The 15320-nt window shown below is 53.9% G+C and overlaps 1 protein-coding gene across 1 annotated transcript in view; it reads left to right on the top strand.

Annotated features, from left to right (window-relative positions):
• Positions 1–2094: 2094 nt before the first annotated feature.
• The window catches only part of LOC122388671 (serine proteinase stubble-like), a 31015-nt gene continuing 17789 nt past the window's right edge, over positions 2095–15320 (top strand). The window contains exon 1 of the mRNA XM_043379949.1: positions 2095–2482. The gene's annotated coding sequence lies outside the window, so the exon portion shown is untranslated. The remainder of the gene's footprint in view (positions 2483–15320) is intronic.

Raw genomic sequence — 15320 nt, 5'->3', positions numbered from 1 at the left:
AAATGCCTATCTCAGAACTTGGATACCTATCGGTATTCGGTTACCTAAGGTCAGGTCAATTTTGCGACCTCTCCATTATAAACTCCTATGTATATGGGATAAAATTTAAAGGCGTCTCTCTTGGACGAACGCCATTCTAGACACTCAAACATCGGACATACAGGTTAGCTTGATACTCTGACGAGGAAAATTGCACCTGTGACTCCTTAGTCCCCGATGTCATCTCAGGTTTTAACCCGCACCCCGCTGGGGGGGGGGGGGGGGCAGAATCTGCCCCCTCCCGTTTTTCACCAATAACTTCTAAACGCGTTACGCCAGCGATGTCAAACTTTCAGTACCTTATCATACATCAATTTGACACGTTCCCTGAAAATTTGACCGAAATCCGTTGGATTTTTTTTTTAGAAAATGACGTTTAGGTGACGTCATGTCCGCCATTTTCGCCTTAAAAAACGGAAAAACTTCAAACGACGCTAACGTCTTCATTTTTAAAGGAATCAAGACGTAACAAAAAAGGTTATGCGTGATTCTACTTTGTCTGTCAAATGGCTATCTCGGTTTTTTTGAAAATTATAGATTTTGACCTTTTTTCTAAAAAAAAACTGACGTTTTTGGAAAAAATAATTATAAAATCAAAAATTTTGAGTGTATCGAAAAAACGGAATATATGTCAGAGAAGTGGTCTATGTGCACCTATGTACATAGGTACCAATTTTTAGATGAATGGGCTAAAAAATGTGGGAGTTTTTTTAGAAGAATGGGCTCAAAAATGTGGGAGTTATTCAAACTTTTATGACGTCACGACACACAAAGTGTTTGGAAAATGAATTTTTGGAAGTTCTAGACCTCGTACGGAAACAAAAATAGCACCGTTCGATTCGTCGTGAAAAACGGCATCAGATAACTTGACAACTTTTTAGGTCTTAACAACCAACTTCAAAATTTGACCTCACTGACCTGACCTTGACCTGACCTTGACCTGAAATTCATCCAGGTGTGGTCCATATCACTTATTGAGTGTGCCTATTGATTTCTATGAATAAAATGACCCACAAAACATGTGTTGCACACGCCCTTTTCTATATTTCGTTTTTGGTGACCTGACCTGACCTTGACCTTGACCTTTGCATGATATTGTATGCAACGAATATTGTCTTGGTAGCCTAAGAACACGTTTTGGGTAATCAGTCTCAGTCCATTTTTCGGCAACTACGGTGCAAGGCCGATACTGTAGAAACTTACATTTTGTACCCTTGGCCTTGACCTGACCTTGACCTGACCTCTGACCTACGTAAGCAAAAAAAAATCGTCTTTCAAGATCCGCCTTGTTGAGAGCTTTCGATTGCCGTTTTCCCCGTCTTTCTACGACCATCGGTTCGGAAGTAAGACACAGGGCAGAATCTGCCCCCCCCCCCCCCCCCCAGCAGGGCGCGTATGGTTGCAAGCACAGCGGGGCGCGGGTTAAAGGTTCCCAGGAGTTTTTGGCAATAATTTTCAATAGAGACATGCTAGAGCGATGAAAATACCTGAGATGTGTTCAAGTCGATGATACGGATCGACTGATATGCAGCATGACGTCTTCGGTCAGGTCATGACCTTGACCTTTGGTCAAATTTTGAAATGACATTCCAAGGTAATGTTATAGTTCATTTGACGCGTCTCGGCGAGAGGAACACGATGCTGGCGAAATAAATATAGCGACTTTTTGTCGAAAGTTATTACAGGGGGACGCTTTTCGGCTTTTTCGGATTTTAGCCCTCTGAAGGCTAAACGTAAAGTAGTCATGGGCTGAACCGTTGGTTCTAGGTCAAATCATTTGACCTAGAACCAACGGTTCAGACTCAAATCTGAGAGCTCACTCCAGAAAGAGCGTTAAAACTAAAAGCTATCGAATGCATTTTTCTGCGGCGCTGCCGCTGTATAGCACTATTGTTTCCCGATGTATGCGCCGGCTTTTCGAGAAAAAAATGCTGAAATAGGCAACATTTTACTTTGTTGACCTCTGTAATCTAAATATCTAAATATCACCCTAAAATATCAGTGCAGGCAACATATAAAGACGATGCAGTGATTACACAAACGGCGACATCGGCCCATGCCGCGCGGCGTGCCGAGTAACGCCTCGGCAACGGAGAGTGAAACCGGCCGCGCCGCGCGGAGAAAGTCGCCGCCGCTGACTGACCCACATGCGTGCGGCGCGGCTGGCAGCGGACGGTCGCCACTCGCCCGCCGTTGTCCGCCCCGACCGGAGATCAGCGCGCGCCCGGGAGCCGAGCGCCGTGACACGTGACCGTGAGCGAGCGGCGGAGACGAGTCACCCGTGGCACCCCAGCGCGCCGCCGCGCCGTGACGCCGACTGAGTGACCCTGACCGCGCCCAGTGGAATGTGCCAGTGACCTTCTGTGACCTGCTGTGACCTGCTGTGACCTCGTGCCACACGCTGCCAGGCCCCAGACGGCCGACAGCCTATGCCGAGAGAGAGGTAGGTTCACCACCGACAACTGCGCGGTGACAATACCAAACGCAGTCAAACACGATTAAATAACAAAAGTGAGCATCGGGAATTATCTTCTTGTCAGCGCGGCATGCCGGATGCCTACAGGCTACAACCAAACCTCACCGTCTTACATTATGTTCCAAGCTCCAGCAATTTGCATTAAAGAATTATGCTGATTATTTAGAGACACACTGCCAGACGTTTTCTGTGAGTACCCCTATAACTTACGTGTGTAAGGTCTCGCGGGTTTTAGCGGTAGGTTTTGCACCCAGAAAATTTAGTTTACTTCAGGCTATATCTTCGTCGTCTTAAGCTTTTAAGTGTTGAAGATGCGATCGAGTTGTTAGGTAACAAGCCGGCCATGATCGTGTAAAATGGCTTCATCGTAGATCGATTAGTTTCTGAGATATAACCGGAAATGTAAACTGCAAAACCTACCGCTTAATCTCGCGAGAGCCGTACATACGTCTGTTCTCCCCTATATCTCTCTTATTCATTCCCTGCTGGCTTGTTGATGACAGGGCGCAGACTGTTGTTAGACATGGCACAGCAGATTTTGTTGCCCACTTCTTTACTTATTTGCGTGGAAAACAAAGTCATCCAGCAATCGTTCCTATTTTGCTGCGTTTTTAACCCCGCTGGGAAGATGTGACGCAAGCTCATGTATTCTAGTTCCTACCCCCGAACGGGTCTTTGTCTCAGGTTTCTGCACAGTGAAAGTGGCACTGTGTGACATCAGAGCGTGTTCACTTCACGTCCAGTCCAGAGCCGGGGAAATGAACCGCGAGTCCCAAGCCCTGTCTCAGGCTGTCACTGCAAGCACACCGTTTGCATCCGGGATCAGGGGAAAGGCGCCTCCGCGCGCGGCGCCGGCCGGTGGATGGCAGTGATGCAACGGCCCCCTAATCACCTGACGTCACATCCACCCACCAGGCACTACAGGTGCGTGACGCGTGAGTGGTGACCAAAGCTGAGCATTATAGAGCCGCTTGTGAAAGGAGCGCCTAAACTGGGAGATTCTTTGCGTCCTACATGGAAAATATTGGGACATAGATCTAGAGGCTTTTGGGGATGCCAGGCCAGACCTCGCTCGAGGCTTTGAGCTTTGATGCTACCCAAATGTAGGATTAGATAGCCAGGTATTGTGATAACAATAGAAACTGTTAATGTAAGTAAAATATGCAAGAGAGCCAAGCGCGATCTAAAAAAAGTAAATAAACTCACAACTGACAAAGAATATCTTCAGTTCGGTGCAGCTCAATTCCTGGACGCGAGCACACGCCTTCCGGGTGACGTTTGAGCGGCTAAATGGCCTCTCCAGTCCTACTGTCAGCGTAGCGCTCGTCGGGCTCAGCCCCTTCGGCACGCTATGGCCGGTGGGTGGTCGATTTAGCAAAATGGCTCGACCACAGTGTATATGCACTTACATAACTGAGGGTGGGTAAATAAGGCTTCGACTAGCAGTGTCTTCTCTGCTTCTGGCCCTGAAGTAATATAAATAAGCCGATCAAAACCACTAAATGTATTATTTTCTTTGCACAAACTCGTATCACTACTGGTCACGTTAGTAAGAGTAAGCTATAGGAGTTGGCTTGCACCGGTTGGTTTAGCGAGTGAAAGTGTGCCATATCAACTGATCCGGGTGGACTTCCGTTTGTGCATGTCGTTTCCGATTACGTCGGAATTCGTCAGTCCTACTGAACCGGTTCGTCTTTGCACAATGCCGCCGTTTCATCAATCGCTCTCTTTTTTATTATGCATAGTGAAGCATTCACTTTCATCCGTTGCAGTTACTCGTACCTCGGGTAAAAGAACTGGGACGGACGAAAATGACGGCACGACATTTCCGCCCTTTTTATGTCCTCAAAGGCCATAGCCCCAAGCGAGTTGGTAACCAATATCAGATAAAACGTCGTGTCTTCTACATACGCTAGTCTCCTTCATACGTTTGCATTGCTGAGATTGGTCGCTGTATATATTTACGTTTAGGTACACCATCTGTCCTGTCTTATTCAGTTGCTCAGATATTGTCACGTGCAAGGCTTTAAGCGTTTTGCTAAAAGGTATCTACCTCATTACGCCCATCTATTTATATATGAAGCTATGCGACCCTTTAGTTTTCTTTCGGTACATGTTGCAGTGCCAACCTGGCATTTTTGATCCACATCATCCAGTGCGCTGATATACCTTTCTACATGTTTAGTCCATACGCTATTAGGCATCAAAAGTGTGGCGTTGTGGGTTGTCGCGTGCCGGCCGCCGGGCCACCGGCGCCAGCTGACCGTGCCTGAGGCCGGGACGGTCACGTGACTGGGCACCGGCGAGGGACCCGTTCCGTCTGAATACAGTCAGTCTAGACCGAGACCTCGTTGTGTTTCATTGGCGACGAGTGCGGAACCAGCCATGGCGTGGCTTGGGGTGCCGCCCGTGTTTAAGCGGAACGAGGAGAGCTTTGGTGTCTATGCCAGGAGGCTAGAACAGTTCTTTGTCGTGAACGATTTGCTTATTCCCGACGACAAGAAGGCCGCGGTTTCAGTGGACGCTAAGCGGCGTGCTGTGCTCCTGACTGCTCTGGAGCCGGACACATTCTCGCTCCTGGAGGACCTGCTTGCCCCGGCGGGGGTAGCTGAGGTGACCTGTGCCAGAATCATCGAGGTGCTCACGTCTCACTTCGAGCCGGATGAATCGGTGATCCTGTCACGGCACCGATTTCACACCTGCAGCCGGGAGGATACCGAGACGGTGTCGGCCTTCCTGTCCCGGCTGCGTCACCTGGCTCGGCCGTGCCAGTTCACCTGCTGTGCCGGGATACTGGAGGAGATGCTGCGCGATCGTTTCGTCAGCGGTATCCGGAATGAGCGTCTGCAGTCCCGGCTGCTCAGCGAGAAGAACCTCACTCTACAATCGGCTACAGCGATTGCGACAGCGCATGAGGCAGCCGCCCGCCAGGCCGGCGAGATCGCCCAGAGTCAGACGGGCCCGTCTGGCGAGTCAGCTGTGCACCACGTGTCCGGTGGGGAGCGGCCAGCGGCGGTCGGCCGGCTTCATGCGCCTGCCCGGGGTGGTCGGGCCGGTCCCTGCCCTCGCTGCCCTCGCTGTCTGGGGCGGGGTCACTCATCGGAGAAGTGTCCGTTCCGCAGGCGAGTGTGTTTCTCGTGTGGAAAGCTTGGACATACCCGAGCCGCGTGTGCGGCCACTCGACGTGCGGGCATTGACCAAGTGCAGTGTGACGCGGTTGATGTGGGGGCTGACGGCTCTCAGCCGGCGATAGTGCCATCGTCGGCCAGTGCTTCGGGACGTCCGGAAGGGGCAGCGGCCTCTGCCAGCGGGTCGGTGAGCGCGGCGGTGGAGGAAGAGGAGCTGTACTCGCTGTTCCGGTGTTCGGGCGACCGGCGCGCCCCGATCAAGCTGAACGTGATGCTGGATGATCGGCCCGTCTCCATGGAGCTGGACACTGGCGCTGCGCTGTCTGTATGTGGTGAGAGTGTTTTCAGACAGATTTGGCCTGATAACCCGCCCGTCCTGGGCAGCTGTTCGTACCGTCTCAGGACATACAGCGGGGAAGTGTTACCTGTGTGTGGGGAGGCGACTGTGCGGGTTCAGTATGGGCAGCAGGTGGTCCGGTTGCCATTGGTGATTGTGAAAGGGGAGGGACCCTGCCTGTTCGGTCGTAACTGGTTAGAGGCCATTAAGCTGGATTGGCCAGCCATAGGTCGGTTGACAGCTCATCCCCAGGTCGAGCCTATTCTGGCGGAGTTTCCGGAAGTATTCCGGGACGGCCTGGGCTGCTACCGCGGTGACCCTGTTCATATTGGTGTGGATGGTAACGTTCAGCCCCGGTTCTTTAAAGCCAGAACCGTTCCTCTGGCATATAGAGCGCAGGTTGATTCTGAGCTTGACAAACAAATCAGCCAGGGTCTCTGGGAGCCGGTCTCTAACAGTAGATGGGCCGCACCACTAGTGATCGCACCGAAAGCAAACGGTTCACTGCGTATCTGTGGAGACTATCGTTTGACAGCTAATAAAGTGGCCACGCCGTATCAGTATCCGTTGCCGCGGGTGGAAGAGCTTCTACCCAAGCTGGCGGGAGCGACCGTGTTCAGTAAGATAGATTTAAAGTGTGCTTATAACCAGCTGCCATTAGATGAGAGCTCCAGACAGTATCTCACAGTGAATACCCACCGTGGGCTGTTGAGACCGACTCGTCTCAGTTTTGGGTACAGTTCAGCGCCGGCGTTGTTCCAGAAAACCCTCGAAACGCTCCTAGCGGGCATTCCCGGTATCGGGGTTTTTCTGGATGACGTGGTTGTGTCTGGGGCAGACATTACCTCTCACAACGCCGCGCTGAGGGCCGTCCTCGGCCGCCTGCAGGACTCCGGCCTGCGAGTCAACCGTGAGAAGTGCCAGTTTGGGCTGGCCGAGGTAACGTACCTTGGTCACAGGGTGAGCGCCAGGGGTGTGGAAGCCACCGAGGAGAAAGTCCGTGCCATTCTCCGGGCACCCGAGCCAGCGTCAGTGGGTCAGCTGAGGTCCTGGCTGGGTGGTATTAATTATTACGGAAAGTTCCTGAAGGGTCTCTCTACAGTCTTAGCGCCATTGTATATCCTGCTTCGCCAGAACCAGCCGTGGCGCTGGGGTGACACTGAGCGCTCCGCGTTCGAGGCTGGCAAAAAGCTGCTGCTAAGCCCGCCTGTGTTAGCCCATTTCGATCCGAAATATGATGTGATTTTGTCCGCTGATGCGAGCCCTATTGGTCTCGGGTGCGTGCTTAGTATTTTGACGCCAGGCGGCGAGAGGCCGGTGGCCTTCTATTCTCGTACCCTAAACGACACTGAGCGTAGATATTCGCAAACTGATCGGGAGGCACTATCCCTGGTGGCAGGCGTCAAGAAGTTCCACTATTTTCTGGCTGGTAGATCGTTCAGAGTTCAGACTGATCATAAGCCCCTGCTGGGCTTACTCGGTGAGCAGAAGCCTCTGCCGCTCATGGCGTCGCCCAGAGTCGTGCGCTGGGCCATGATGTTGTCGGCCTACGATTATCGGCTAGAGTACCGTGCTGGCAGGTTACAGGGCCATTGTGATGCACTGAGCCGGCTGCCACTGCCCGACGTACCGGCGGACGCCAGCAGTCCGGTGCCAGCGGAGCTGGTCCACATGATGGAGGTTTTGGACTCCAGTCCAATAACAGCACAGCAGATTCGTCAGTGGACTGCGCGTGATCCAGTCGTGTCTGCTGTCTATCGATATGTTCAGGACGGCTGGCCTTCGTGTGGTGTACCGCTTTCTTCTGAATTTGGGCCATATAAATGTCGGGAGTCTGAGCTCAGCTCACAGGGTGGCTGCGTACTTTGGGGAGCACGGGTGATCGTTCCGCCCCAAGGTCGCGCATCGGTACTGCGGCTCCTGCATAGTGGACACTGTGGGGAGGGCAGGACCAAGTCATTCGCCAGACGTTATGTTTGGTGGCCAAACATGGACCGTGATATTTCTGAGATGGTCAGTAAATGCTCCACATGTCAGGAATGGCGCTCCAGTCTACCAGAGACGCCAATCCATCCCTGGGAGTGGCCGTCTGGATGCTGGCAGCGAGTGCACATTGATTTTTGCGGTCCGTTTCAAGGTAGTATGTTTTTGATTATAGTCGATGCCTATTCGAAGTGGATGGATGTTTTTCCCTGCAGACAGGCTACTACTGAAACCACCCTGGAAAAGCTGAGAAGCTCATTCGCGTGCTGGGGAGTCCCCAGAACCCTAGTCTCTGACAACGCCCAGTGTTTTGTCTCTCCAGAGTTCGAAGCGTTTTGTCGGGTGAACGGCATTTGTCATCTGACCTCACCTCCGTTCTCTCCGAAATCCAATGGGCTTGTAGAGCGGGCTGTTCAGACGTTTAAGCGAAGCCTCAATAAGCAGGGTAGAGGCTCGGTCAACACTAAAGTGTCTCGATTTTTATTCAACTATCGCACAGTCAGCCATAGCACGACACATACGTCACCAGCAGAGCTGATGTTTGGCCGTCAGTTACGCACGCCGGTCGATATGCTGCGACCCGACCTGGAGGAAACTGTCCGACGGGAACAGGACCGACAGAAACGGTGTAAGGACCGGGGGTGTCGACAGGCAGACTCACACTCTGTGAATATAGGCGAACCAGTTTATGTCTCGGCTGTCGGACAGTTGCAGGGCTCGAGGGGAAGAAACTGGCTTCAGGGGGTATTGATTGGACGACGCGGTGTGAAACTCACTGTCCGTTTGAATGATGGCCGTGTATTGGTGCGACATGTCGATCGGGTGCGTCCATGCCGCGGTGTTCCGGGGGTGCAGAGTCCGGACTGGGGTCCGGATCCGGCGGATCTGGCGTCGCCGCTGGCTGACGCCGGGCCGCCTGGCTCGCTGGCCGGGCCGGTCTCCCCTGAGTTGGGCGCTCCGCCGGCGGCCGTAGCGGCGCCGGCAGTGTCCGACCGGGTGCTCCGTCCCAGGCCGCTTCCCGGACCGGACCGATTGAGTTATGCGTAAGATCGTACGCACCGTCCTATGCTTTGTCAATTCATGGTCGTGTTCGCTTTGTATGATAGGTTTTAATTCGTGTATATATCGTGCATTGTTTTATGTCAAGATCTGGTGGGGAGGAATGTGGCGTTGTGGGTTGTCGCGTGCCGGCCGCCGGGCCACCGGCGCCAGCTGACCGTGCCTGAGGCCGGGACGGTCACGTGACTGGGCACCGGCGAGGGACCCGTTCCGTCTGAATACAGTCAGTCTAGACCGAGACCTCGTTGTGTTTCAAAAAGCTCTCACCATTATCATTTATTGCTTAATTTGTTTACAAATATCTATATACTGACACCTTAACTATGTCTAGGGAACAGATGTTTTATTATCACTCAAGAAACATAATTGCAAGTCGGAATCCCACAGTGTGGAAAACCATGTTATCAGGCGGACCGCTTCTGATGTCGGACCATCACGAAACAACACTGTCGATACCGGAGCTCGGGCACTGGAAATATCCAACATGTTATCCTACCTATATCCAGACTGGCGACCCGTGACCCGCCGCTGGCAGCCACACGGACGCACCGCCGCGCCGGCTCTCTGGCGGCGCCGTGGCCCTCGCGCCGATCTCTCCGGGCCCCGGGCTCGCCGCGCGCTCACGCCGCTCTGTTGACACATCTCCCGTGAAAGCGGCGGCCGGCTCTGTCTTCGGGCACGTGGTTTTTCGGGAGCGGCCTTGTCCGGCGTGTGGCGCAGACTTTCTCGACGACCGGGGACATCTCTGTGGTCTGCGGCGGTCGGCAGAGCCAGTCTCGAGCACCGGGCACGAGCACCGGCACCGGCACGTCACGAAATGGGAAAAGAAACAATGCAATGGTTCATGGTGGCTGAGCCGGGGACGGAAGGGAAGTGATCTGACAATATACAATGAAGCTGGCATATCAAATATGAATGCAATCTATTGGCTTCATGAATCGAACATGGATTTATTTGAATCGTCATTTGTTTTTGCAGTTTCATCAACCGACTAATAACCCATCGGGAGATATTGCTCAAAGATTCAAATGCACAGGTCTGCGTGGTGCAGATGTCTCTCACCCTGAGAAGCCTCAGCGCTGGTGGCGGATCAGGGAGCTGACAGTCCTCCTCGCCCCGAGCCGGTAGTCGACTGGCTGTGTGTGTAGGTAGGGTTGTGGCTGGATCTGGATCCTCTCACCTCTCGCCCTGTCGCCCCGTCCGCCGGGAGGCGTCCCGGCCGCTGACCGGAACTGGAGACAGGGCGCGGGCGCGGCCCGATGAATTATGGATCTCATCTGGCGGATCGTTTCTTTAGCGGCTCGCCTGATTGGTGGATGTGTCTCGGGACGCGTGGAGGTGCGGTGATAGCCGCCCTGGGAACGGCTAGAAAGTGCGCCGGGGGCTGGCAGCCGAGAGCGTCAATCATGTCGGGATCGGTGTCTCTCTCCTCGCGCGCTTGTGGTCCCAGAGGGCTAGTGATTACGATGGGGCTGTTGTTAGGAGCGACAATACGTCCTACCCCGTTTATGTGATGCACATGCCTAATTTGCTTCGGTAATTCAGGGCATCCTACCCACAAAGAAAAACAAATGCATGGATACTTGTGCTGGTGTGACGTTGAAATTTGTTTCACAACTGCGTTCGTGGTTGACGTTCCAATATACATCCCGGCAAAATGCTCCGATATCCGTTCAAAACAAAAACGTACAGGAGTTTCAGATAGACTGAACCAGTGCCGTGCCTTCCCATAATAAAGTACGAACCTGACACACGAGAGGTCAGCTCCCGTTGCCCCAGCATCCCTCTCCTCCCGTTACTACTGTCCGGGCGAGGTCAGCTCCCGTTGCCCCAGCATCCCTCTCCTCCCGGCAGTGCGTCTGTGACGGACACGGACCTGTCGGCGATCGGGAGCGTCGGCTCAGCCGCGGATCGTGACCGCCTGCTCGGTCAGAGACAGCCCGCGCCGGGGCCACTCTGCCGGTCAGCACCGACTCGGCTGGCGGCGAGTCGAGCCGTGACCGCCGCGACCCCGATCGTGACACGACCTGTCACCCGTCAGCCGGCGGTCGGGCCGGCGGGCGGATGGACGGTGGACGGGAGGACGGGCGGCTTAACCCGCGCCCCGTAGGGCTACCGGCGGACCCTACCACCCGTAGGGGGGGGGGGGGCCGTTTCGGCCCCCCCCCCTAAGATCTCGAAAAGTTACCGGCCGATTTTCAAAATTCAAACGGCGTTTGATAGCCCTACCCGGGAACTACCTTGTGACCAAATTTCATTGACCTAGGTCAAACCGATGACGTCACAGGTCAGGTCAAAGGTCAGATTTTCACCGTTCACAGGCAATTCAAGAAATGTGCTGTGAAATCGAGTAAATTGGTAATTTATTGAAAACCATCGATGGTATATTGTTCGTCAAACACATACTTTGCTATCTGAGGTCACTGATACCAGGTCAGGTCAGAGCGAGGTCAGGTCACCGGGGGTCACAATATGAATGTGTCGTGTGATACATGTTTTATGGTCCATTTTACATGACAAATGCGATTATGTGGGTTAGGCAGCCTTTGGGGCCAGCCTAGGTCACGTTTTGGTGAAGGTCAGGTCAAGGTCAGGTCAAATTAGGTCAAATTTCAAAGTTGATATTTTTGCATAAAATGGGTATCCATTCGATGCAGCTCGTCACGGGGAGTCTAATGGTGGTCTTTGTTTTGCTCTACGAGTTCTAGAATTGCCAACAATTGAGTTTGAAAATTTGACGTCATCATTTTTGAACAGTTTTTTCGCTATAACTTGGCCAAAAAACGAGGTATCGATCTGAAATTTGGTATGTAGATAGAAGACGGTAGGTACTATCACATATATTCCGGTTTTTTTCGAAACTCAAAAAACTTTTTGGATTTCTTGGGTAATATATCCAAAAAAATGCTTTTTTGATTTTTGGGGATCAAAACTCAAAAATTTCAAAAATCCGAGATAGCAGTTTTGTAGCCCTGTCAATTCTACACCTTTTATGTCTTGCTCATTTTTCTGTATCTTCAAAGCTGTAGGCCTGACAGGTCTTCTCGCGAAGGTCTTTTTTCGGTCGAAAATGACAGAACATGACGTCACTCTGACGTCATTTGTGGCCAACCTATCACAGCCTCTGGAAAAATTTTTGGTCACAATGTGTAAAATTGATGCCCGGAGGGGTCCTGAAAGTTTGGTGGCGATATCTCCAGCCGTTTAGGAGATATCGACCGAAAAGGACAGGGGGGGGCCGTTTCGGCCCCCCCCCCTACGGGGCGCGGGTTAAGGGCGGTGGACGGTGGACGGTGGATGGTGGACGGTGGACGGTGGACGGTGGACGGTGGACGGTGGACGGTGGGTGGTGGAGGGTGGACGGTGGACGGTGGACGGATGGTGGACGGTGGACGGTGGACGGTGAACGGTGGAGGGTGGACGTTGGGCGGTGGACAGTGGACGGAGGACGGTGAACGGCCGACTGCGAGCGCTCCCTCACGCACTCACTATCGGCGCCGTGATCGGTGGTCGTCCTATGGTGTAGCAGGAAGTTTGTGCGTGTCGGGCGCGCCGCCATTGTCAGTACGGGAGCCGACACCTGTCTTGGACACGATTGAGACGGAAGCGTTTTCGACAGCAGGTGCGGAGTGACGCGGCGAAGGCGGCGGCGTTCTCCAGCGGAGGCGCAGTCGTTAGCTGCCGGCCAGGTGTTTGCTGCCATTAAGTGGACAAGCTGCCGAATCATCGCCGCCCGCCGCTGGGCCGAGCCTCCCTGGGCGCAGATAATTGGTGTACCCGACCGGGCACGTCATGCCGATTGTCCGGCTGACGTGCCGTTTCAAACTTGTCTCTCATCCGAAAGTTGCGAACTTGTGGTCCGTGAAATGGCGCGAAGCTTGTCACGTTTGAGAGCGTGTGTTGGTTTTCGGAATAAATTTATTTTATTCATATTTTTTGGCATAACCAAAATGACTCGGGCTTTTATTTATAACTTTGGGATGAAACACGCTAGCAAATCGTGATCTGAGTCACCCTGGTCTTACTGGAGACGTGACTGCCAGCTAGGATAGACGGCTTGAATATTTCCCTAATGCAATTTTCAAATTAAAATGCTTCTAACTCAATAACGGAAGTTGTTATGTGAACAATATAATGCTGTTTACAAATGATCGTTTTCGCATTTTAGATTCTCTAGCCAGATAGGCTTTCGAATCCTGTTTCGAATGTACTGTTGAAATTTGAAGCATTTTCATTCATCATCGTGCCATCACCGCTAAACAATAACGTTTCGAGTGATATGATTTACACTTCGGATCAATGATTGGACCAGCCGACAGACGTCAGGCGTGTGTTTGCTCGACCACAATTTTTCACGGCTTTGTACCAAACCCATCACTTTCACGGAATCATTCATTGGTCCACACACAAAAAACACATGAGGTGATGTGTTATTGTGATATTGTTATTTGTAATTTGCTACGCTACATAATCATCGTAAGCTCATTTTACCATTATATAAAGCAGTCAGCTCAATGCCAATCCGATCTGATCAGCACAGGTTGATACGGCAGCTGTATGTACATACATACAGACCGTTCCCGCGGCTGTCCCGGCCCACTGTCTCGGCTCGTCGGGTGCACACAGCTGTTCACAGGCCGGCGGCGCTCCAAGCCATCGTTCCCACGTGGCCGCGTATACGCGCGGGCAGTCGCAGAGAAAGCCGAACGGCGGCGGAACCTGCACCGTGCTCCCTGCTGCACTGTCTCCCGGAGAAGATCTTCGACCACTCCCCGTCAATAGATCGGCCCACAATGACACCGGCGGCGGCGGCGCGCGGCGCTTTCCCGGCCCCGCAGCGCGGCGGGCGTCATCCGCGCGACAGGCGCTCGGTTTCACCGCGAACGAGTATTTCCAGTGCGGCTCTCGCCCGCGCCGTCATGGCTGGAGGTCCGTCCAGTTTCCAGCGTTTGGGCCCGGTCCAGAATCACTCCAAACGTAGAGAGCTCGATTAGTGTATCTGGTGGAGCCGGACTCCGTTCGTTCCTGTCGGTCAGAGACAGCTCGCTTCCTCTTTCGGTTCGGACCTGAGCTACCCTAGTGCCTCCTTCCCGATGTCCCCGGCGCGGTGACTCGTCCTCCTGCCTGCCGGAGGCGCACGTAGCACCCCCCCCCCCCGCGCGGCGCTCGGTCAGTGGCGGCCTTGGACCGCTACCGAACTGACCTGGGAGCCGGGGGACGGCCGCCCGAGCTGCGGCCTGCGGAGAAAGTCGGCGCCTTTCGCCGCTCCGCTGCCGACTCCCGGCCGCTGACCCGGTTCGCGTTGCGTCAAGGTCGCCGGAGGTAATCGCCGTCTGCCGGCCCGTCCGCTGCGCCAACAGAAAGTGAAGCTGACCCGCGCAGCGCCGGCGCCCGGGCCGGGGTGAGAGGCCGTCCCTCCGGCGGTAATGGTCCGCGAGCTTCCCCGGTAAACAACTGCGCCCGCCCGCGCGGGGAGGATCACACGGCACCTGCCGGCCGCTGGAAGGTCGGCGGCGCCTTGTTTACCGGCGCTCGGCTGTTTGGACTTCATCACCGATGGTCTCCGATACCAGACGATCGGGAGCGGGTGGGAGGCACGCGGTGAGCGTGAGACCCGCGCGTGACCGCCTGTGTGAGATACTGCGATAGGCCCTATCGGTCGGGTACGCATACATTCCAGACTGAACGCAAAGACGGTGTTATACCCGGCGTTCGGCGTGGTGGGTGGGTGGCTGATGCTATCGGCGCCCGCTGCGACTCCCACGCTCTGAACAACCAGTGTTGCCAATGCCGCCGCACTCATGCCGCTCGCCGTCGCTGCTAGCCGGAGTTATCATCGATGGCTACTGATGCGAAACACACAGTAAAAGGGAACGTGCAGCTGCATTACTGATTATCTTGATGTAGTCCGATACTATGTAGTTGAGAGCTTCCGCACTGACACACCGATAGGAAATAGCGGAGATACCATATGCCGAGATATACACAAAGGCACTGACGAGGCTGGACCCGGCCGGCCGCTCCTCCGATCACGTGGTGAGAAGGTGCCGGGTGACGTGCTGAGGGTGGGCGCAGCTTACAGACCACGTGACAGCCGTGCGGACGGGATCCCGACCCATGCACCGCTCTCGGCGCCGCGCGCCGGACGGCCAGTCCAGCTTTCACTGAGAGGCGCCATCATGAGGCCCTACATTCAATCGTATCAAGCTCGCGAAAAGATGTGGCATTGGAGGAGGTCATATCCCACCTGGAGGTCATATCCCACCTGAGATTATGTACACCCCAAGACCCCCCTGTG

This window comes from Amphibalanus amphitrite, unplaced genomic scaffold (genome assembly GCF_019059575.1).
Source record: "Amphibalanus amphitrite isolate SeventyFive unplaced genomic scaffold, NRLGWU_Aamphi_draft 000330F_arrow, whole genome shotgun sequence".
In the NCBI taxonomy this organism is placed as follows: domain Eukaryota; kingdom Metazoa; phylum Arthropoda; class Thecostraca; order Balanomorpha; family Balanidae; genus Amphibalanus; species Amphibalanus amphitrite.
This window is presented reverse-complemented; position numbering and strand designations above follow the sequence as displayed.